Raw genomic sequence first — 7,275 nt, forward strand, 5'->3', positions numbered from 1 at the left:
TGTCCTATACAGGGGGCTAAGCTTGCTGATAAATTTAATGCCCACTTTTTGATGTCCGGTGCTTCCCGTAGCAATGTCATTAGTAGTTGTGATTACGAATCTTACATCTCACCGTGTATTCAGAGTTCAATATTTTTGTTTGCTACTACTGAAACTGAAGTATACAGCCTAACACACAAACTTGAGAATAACAGTGCTTGTGGTGAAGATGGTATAAAATCCCAGCCTATAAAATCAGTTGCTCACTTAATTAGTGGGCCAATCTCACATATATGTAATCTAATTCTGAGTGCCGGCATATTTCCCGATAAATTAAAGATAGCAAGAGTGTCGGTGATTCACAAAGGAGGTGATAAAAATGACTTGAATAACTACAGACCAATCTCCGTTCTTTCCATTTTTTCCACTCATAGAAGGAGCTATTAATGCACGACTAATAAATTTTTTTAAACAAAATAATGTAATAGCTGAGCAACAGTACGGCTTTCAGAAGCAAAAGTCGTCTGAATTGGCGCTGCTAAACATCAAAAATAAAATAATTGACAATTTCGAGCAGAAGTTGTATACAGTAGGAGTGTTTCTTGACTTCAAAAAAGCGTTTGATTCAATCAAGCATCATATTCTTTTCGGAAAATTGTCCAAATATGGAATTAGAGGAATCTCACTTAGTTTAATAAAAAGCTATTTATCGAATCGTTCACAATATACAGACATCAATCACGCGAGGTCAAATGTGGGTCAAATAGAATATGGTGTCCCGCAAGGGTCCATTCTTGGCCCTCTCTTATTTTTAATCTACATAAATGACATTATAAGAATACCTCAAACACCAGGTATAATTTTATATGCTGATGACACAAACATATTTTTTTCTGGAAGAAGCCTAGAAGTACTTGAGCACGAAACGAACGCATGGCTTGAAAATTTATCATCGTGGCTTAGAGTAAACCAAATTCAATTAAACACGAAAAAAACAAAGTATATTATATTTCGACCACGAAATAGATGTATTCAGCAGGAGATTCAAATTCAATTTCAAAGCAAAATCATCGAACGTGTTATATCACATAGGTTCTTAGGTGTCCTGTTTCATGAAACTCTAAATTGGTCTTTCCATGTGCAGAGAATAACAACGGAAATCTCACGCTCTATCGGGATTATCTATAGACTTAAAAATGTGCTGCCTCACTGGGTAAAAAAACAACTATATTATACCTTAGTTCACTCACGTCTTCACTACTGTCTCCTTGTATGGGGGACCACAGCAAAAACAAATATAGAAACCCTGCACATATTACAGAAAAAGGCCCTGCGCTTGGTCGAAAATGCCCCGTACCGAAGTCACTCTGCTCCGCTCTTTAGAAAGCACCGAATATTAACTGTTCAAAATATTATAAATAAAAAATTATCTTTATTAATCTATAATCAAATCAAATTAGAACCAACTGTCTTTTTCAGTACGTGTCTTTGGACAGATCATCCCTACCATTTTCGGCACACCAGCTAGAGAAGGCAAAAAATATGCATAAACTATAGCATACAAAAATTAGATTATCAAATACCTGTACTTCTGAATGACCACCCTGATCTCATGACCATTATTCTGGGAGGTATGTCTATACAAGCTTTAAAGAAAAACATAAATGTCTATCTATTGTCCCTTCAAAAATAATGTTTTTTTCTCAGTATTTATTTTTTTTTTTTTTTTTTGTGCGCGTATGTTGTTTTTTGTGCAGCATCTCTGCGGGCTTAAAGAAATATCTTTGTAGAGATGGCTGGCTGGCTGCACTATGTTGTTGTTTGTGGCCCCTTTGTTTGTCATGTTTGTGAAGGCATAAAAATTAATCTGCCTCGTTGTTTGTCTTACGTGGGGGAGAGTCTGGCTTTAGTTCATTGTTTTTTCTCTTTGTATACAGTGTTCTGTACCGCTTATGGGATTTTATGTTTGATCTTTCATGATCAAGTAGTTTTTGTCATCTAAGTCTTTCATTTTGTCTGGCCCTGGAGAGGGCGGGGGACTGTCGCCTTGTCAGGCATGTCGATGCCTTTTGTGGCGGCCCCCCAGACAGCTGTATTCCTCGACGGTTGTCTAAATATACTTTGATTTCATTTGATTTGAAGTGTCCACTTTTAAACCAGTTGCTCAATATTGATGAAATTTAGAGGGTCTATTCATCTCGTTGCCTTAATGCACTCGAGGAAAGTTCATATTTGTAGGACTATTTTGCGATAAGCTACAGGGGGAGGTACACAGCTATTGATGTAAGTCGCCTCACTTGGCGAGGAAATCTATCATATGAAATGGCTGGAGAATAATGAACATTTCTAAGCTTCAGCCTTAGCTAGAACATATGGTGGGGAGGCTATCTATTTTTTACCTTAAATTCTGTGTTTTTTCTATGCAAAATGTCAATATAAAAACCATTCCACATAATGGGGCATTTCCTCCTCATCAAAACTCTACTTTTCAGCAACAAGAAAGTTATTTAAATAGAAAAATAAATATCTAGCCCCCGTCCTCATTAAATTTCAGTTCAGAAACATCCACAGCAAACAACATTCAGCAGTTCATTGAAATTATAGATTTCCTAAAACGGAAGTTGCTGCAAAAAGCGAAACTGAAAAAAACCTGTTTAAAGTTTCCACACCATTACATTTGCTTTTATTGGTGGTGGTGGCAACTAAAAGGCACTAAGAGCATAGATGGTGCCTTCTGCAATCTCTCGCATGGCTTTGCTGAGGGAGTCCGAGGTTAAAACGCTTTCTTTAAGTGTCATTTTGTTATCGGCATCTGGACATTGATTGTGAAATGAGTGAGGAATGGGGTATGCTTGCAATACACGACCCAACATCAGCAAGTATAGGCGGGGCAAGCATCATCGAAACTCAAAGCAGACAAACCCATGTGACATTCTATAATTGAATGCTGGTTTTAGTCAGTTTTGTGTTCAATGGGGGGGGGGGGGGGGCTTTTTGATTCTTGGCCATATGCATAGCCTCTTCTGCGTGAAAGCTGGACTTCACCGGTGTTCTTGTCCGAATAGAGTTTAACCTCGAGCAAAGATATTTGATGCACTGAAACTGTGAAGAAATGCTCTTGCCAACGAGAGTATGAACATCACTCTAAGGCATACCGGTGCAAAGCTACAGCAGTTTGAAAATAGGAAACAGAAGCTTCACATTTCAAAAACACGTGATTTTTTTGCATTGTTGGCTGACCGAAAATGTTTTATTTCTTCGTAAATACTTCAGATATTGCAATAAAAATTTGAAGGAGTATATATACACTATTAGCTGTGGAATCACAATACAGAAAAATAGAAAATTTGTTTCTTTCTAAGAAATTGCAATTTTAAGGTGGTGTGCCCCGGCTGCGGTACTACGGCGGCCATCCCAGCCGCTGCTGCGTCGCGCGATGACAGCACAGCAGAGGCTCGTTGCACTATCTCACCACGGGGCGTGGTGCCGCCGGGGCTGAGATGCGCTCCAATAGCAAACTTAAAAACACGTTGATTTTGTACCGTTTTTCAGAAAGCATGCCTTCTATCGTTCTGCAATCTGTTGATTTAGTGTTTTTTCGATGATGCTGAGCAATTTTCTAATTTAAACCATACTCTAAACACAATATTAAAAAAGTTAATTATGCAAAAATAATTAACAACTTAATTATCCCGGACTTTAATCATTTTCCTAAATGGGCCCCTGGCCCAGGACCAAAACGCCACAAGCCTTTTTTCGTTGCGATGAGTAGTTTTCGCAGGAGCGATTCGGCCTGCGTTCTCTGAATTGCCCTGTATATATACATATATTTTTTTTTTTTTTCACTAGTTGCGACGTTGGCTGAAACTAAGCAACATAATTATCGCTGAAGGCTACTGTTATTTACAAAATATGACAAGCGTAGCTATTATATTTGCAATAATTTTATAGCAGAAACGTAATTCGATCAAGTATTGTCAAGCTAATTGATGAGTTGGCATTCAATTATTCGATGAAACGCCAATCAATAAAACAGAGTTTCATCTAACGACGATGCCAAGCTGTTGAGAGTCACAATATTTCGTGCAAAAAAGAAAGAACAACAAGTAAAACAACAGAACTGCCCTGCCTCATTTCACCCTCACTTGGAGCTTCGCCGACACATTGCACCCATCAAGCATCACCAACAGCTCAGCACCTAGACGCCACGGCGTTCACTATCTTTGTTTGGGTGTTTCCACCCACTATTATAACAACGCACCCAATGCGCTGTGATAAAGCGCCTTTTGTCTTTGTGTATGTGTTTCCGTGACATCTAGCCCTTGTTTGCACTCTGACTAAGAGTGAAACCAAGTATACTAAAACATTGATAGTTGTTTCTCTTTTTAGCAATGCTCACATACGTAAACGATGTGCTTCTCTTTGACGCAATTGCATTCTCCTCTCCCATACACGGACAATTGGACAAAATGGGTTTGTCGGCCTTCCCTCATTAGCTGCGAAACGTTTTGACAATGACGTGTAAACAATTCAAAGAAGCACCGACAGGCGGGCGTCTATTTAAAAACAATTCATGCTCGCGTAGAGATATTTAGCGCCTATAGAATTGTCTGTGGGTACTTATTTCACGCAGCCACCAGGCTAGGCCGGGCGCGACGACTATCAGCAGCCAGCATTGCACGACCTGTCACCGCTTGTTGGTTCTGGAGTCCATCTTTGAGGATGACACGCTGCAGTGCCCTTTTGTAGTGCACCAAGTATGGCGCGTTTGCCGCTGTAAACAATGTGTTCCGTTCTCCACTGCCAGAACTGGACTTTGCAGGGCAAAAACCTGTCATTCTTTTGGTTCCCTCCAGATCAAATCACATAAATAAACAACTTCGGCGTCACATTTCTCATGCTGACCTCATTCAAAATATGTGTTGTGGGGCGCTCGGCCCGCCACACGGCGGCCAAACCGGCGACTAGCGGGGGGGCGGCACCCGGCGCCGACAGGGTAGAAAAGGGATGGCCCGTGTGGCCGAGGGCAGTGGTTGCCCCGAGTCTGGACCAGAGTCATGGTAATAAACCCTGTTTGACCCCGAAGAACGAGTCGTCTGGTTGATCACCTGCGGCGGACGGCGGAAGGCGAACGCCACATCTGGCGCCCAACGGGGACTCTGTCGTCCGTCGTCGGTGATCTCGACCAGACGGTTCGTCCTTCCTTTCTTCTACTTTGCGTTTCTTAATTTCTTTTTGGTCATTGATTCGTCGCGGTTCGCGTTTTTCATTTTTTCTATATCGCGTCGTGTTTTTCTTATTTATTGTGACTTTTTGCGCGCTCGCCTATCACCGCGGTCTGCACGTCGCTGACGGTGCGGTTTTCTTGGCGTAGTTTGTTGGCGCGTTTTTTTTTTTCTTCCCTCGTGTTCGCGTGTGCTGTTTTTTTCCCTTGTCGCGCGTTTTTCTTTTTTCCATGCCTCCCAAGAAACAGTCCCAGCCCCCGTCCGACCACGGCGACTCCAGCGAAGAAGACGCGGAGCCCGGTCCGTCGTCGGCTGAGGTCCTGGCGCTCATGGCCCGAATGTCCGCCACCCTCCAGTTGGTGACGGAGCGCCTCGCAACCGGCACGGGAGGAGCCGGCGGCCATGTGCAGCAACGTGGGCCCGAGCTTCACCCTCGGCTCACGGTCCCCGTGTACACGGGGTTCGACGACAGGAAGTCCGTCGCCGACTTCCTGGAAGAGCTGGACGTCTACGCCCGAGCGTCCGGCGCCTCGGAGAGCTACGTGCTCGAGCGCATCCTGCCCCTCGCCTTACAAGCGAGCGCGAGACGATGGTGGGTGTTGCAAACTCCCTTTCCGTCCCTAGAGGCGTTCCGCCGTAGCTTCCGAGAAGAGTTCCTGCCACCGGGGTACGACTCCCGAGTCCAGCGGGAGCTCGAACGACGTACCCAGCATCCAGAGGAAGGCCTCGTCGAATACATCCGGGCCATGCAGGAGCTGTTCAACCGAGCGGCGAAAGCTGCTCCCGAGTCGGAGAGGGTTGCACGCATCATCCGACAGAGCCACCCCCGTTACCAGACCCGTTAATTCGTCCTTTTTCTTCGTGTGCCCATTCTCTATTTCCTCCGCAGGATCGTCACTGCCACCAAGAGCGTTCCCGCCACGCCTATCATTTCAGGCGATTGGCGGCACGCTTCCCGCCGCGCCGTGAGCGTGCCTCCGTCGCGACTTGGACTGTGCTGGTAGAGGACCGCCCGGTGGGCTGGGCCTCGGCGCTACGCTGGAGGGAGCAGCCCCGGCCCGAGCGTGGCGCGCCACCGGAGTCCGTCCCCGAGCCTTTCCGGGGCAACACGTTGGAAGACCGGCACCCGCACGAGCCCGCGGCCGTATACAACGAGGCGGAGCGCCGCCTGCTGTGCCCCGTCTGCGGAGTGCCGGAGCTCCACCGCCCCACCCACCTGGCGGGCGCCTTGCACCAGGCCCGCGTCGCGGCGGACTGGGCTCGCCGAGCCGCGCCACCTCCTGCTGCACCTCCGGCAGCCCCCCGCCCGTTGGAGGTCGCGGAAGCCATCCGGATCCTCCGCCAAGTCCGCCCGGATCTGCTCCGCGACCCGGCCCACGAGGAGGCCATCTTAGACCTTGACCTCTAAAAGGGGGGGGGAGGTGTGGGGCGCTCGGCCCGCCACACGGCGGCCAAACCGGCGACTAGCGGGGGGGCGGCACCCGGCGCCGACAAGGTAGAAAAGGGATGGCCCGTGTGGCCGAGAGCAGTGGTTGCCCCGAGTCTGGACCAGAGTCATGGTAATAAACCCTGTTTGACCCCGAAGAACGAGTCATCTGGTTGATCACCTGCGGCGGACGGCGGAAGGCGAACGCCACAGTGTGTAAAACATATACATGATTCATGCTTGCTCAATGCTGAGCTGTACATATTTGTTCAGAGCGTTATTGTCTGTGTAAACACAGATCTGTGTTTGTTGAATGCAAAGCTGTACATATTTGTTCAATTCTGCATTTGCAGTGCTGCTCGTCTGCCTTGGAAAGAGCGAGCCAAGACCGATCCCGACCCTGAGAGGTCCGAGTTGGAGTCTGAGCCGAGCTCGAAGCGGGTCAGCGTCGGACGGCGAGCTTGGCTCCTGCCAACCTTCCAATCGCCTTCTCAGAATGGGGAAAGGCTGAGGCACTGCCTTATCACCTAATTCGGGGCTTGCCTCAGTCCTTCCCCCGCACAGCACCACACACGCCAAGATGGCAGTCCCACACATCACAGATGCCACCGGCATCAAAGAGTTTGTAGCCACGACGGTGTAACG

The 7,275-nt window shown here is 46.8% G+C and overlaps 1 pseudogene; it reads left to right on the forward strand.

Annotated features, from left to right (window-relative positions):
• The first annotated feature begins 4,943 nt into the window (after window positions 1–4,943).
• LOC121837616 lies at window positions 4,944–6,612 on the forward strand (annotated as a pseudogene).
• The last annotated feature ends 663 nt before the right edge of the window (window positions 6,613–7,275 follow it).

Source organism: Ixodes scapularis, unplaced genomic scaffold, assembly GCF_016920785.2.
Source record: "Ixodes scapularis isolate PalLabHiFi unplaced genomic scaffold, ASM1692078v2 PGA_scaffold4__175_contigs__length_147842914, whole genome shotgun sequence".
In the NCBI taxonomy this organism is placed as follows: Eukaryota; Metazoa; Arthropoda; class Arachnida; order Ixodida; family Ixodidae; genus Ixodes; species Ixodes scapularis.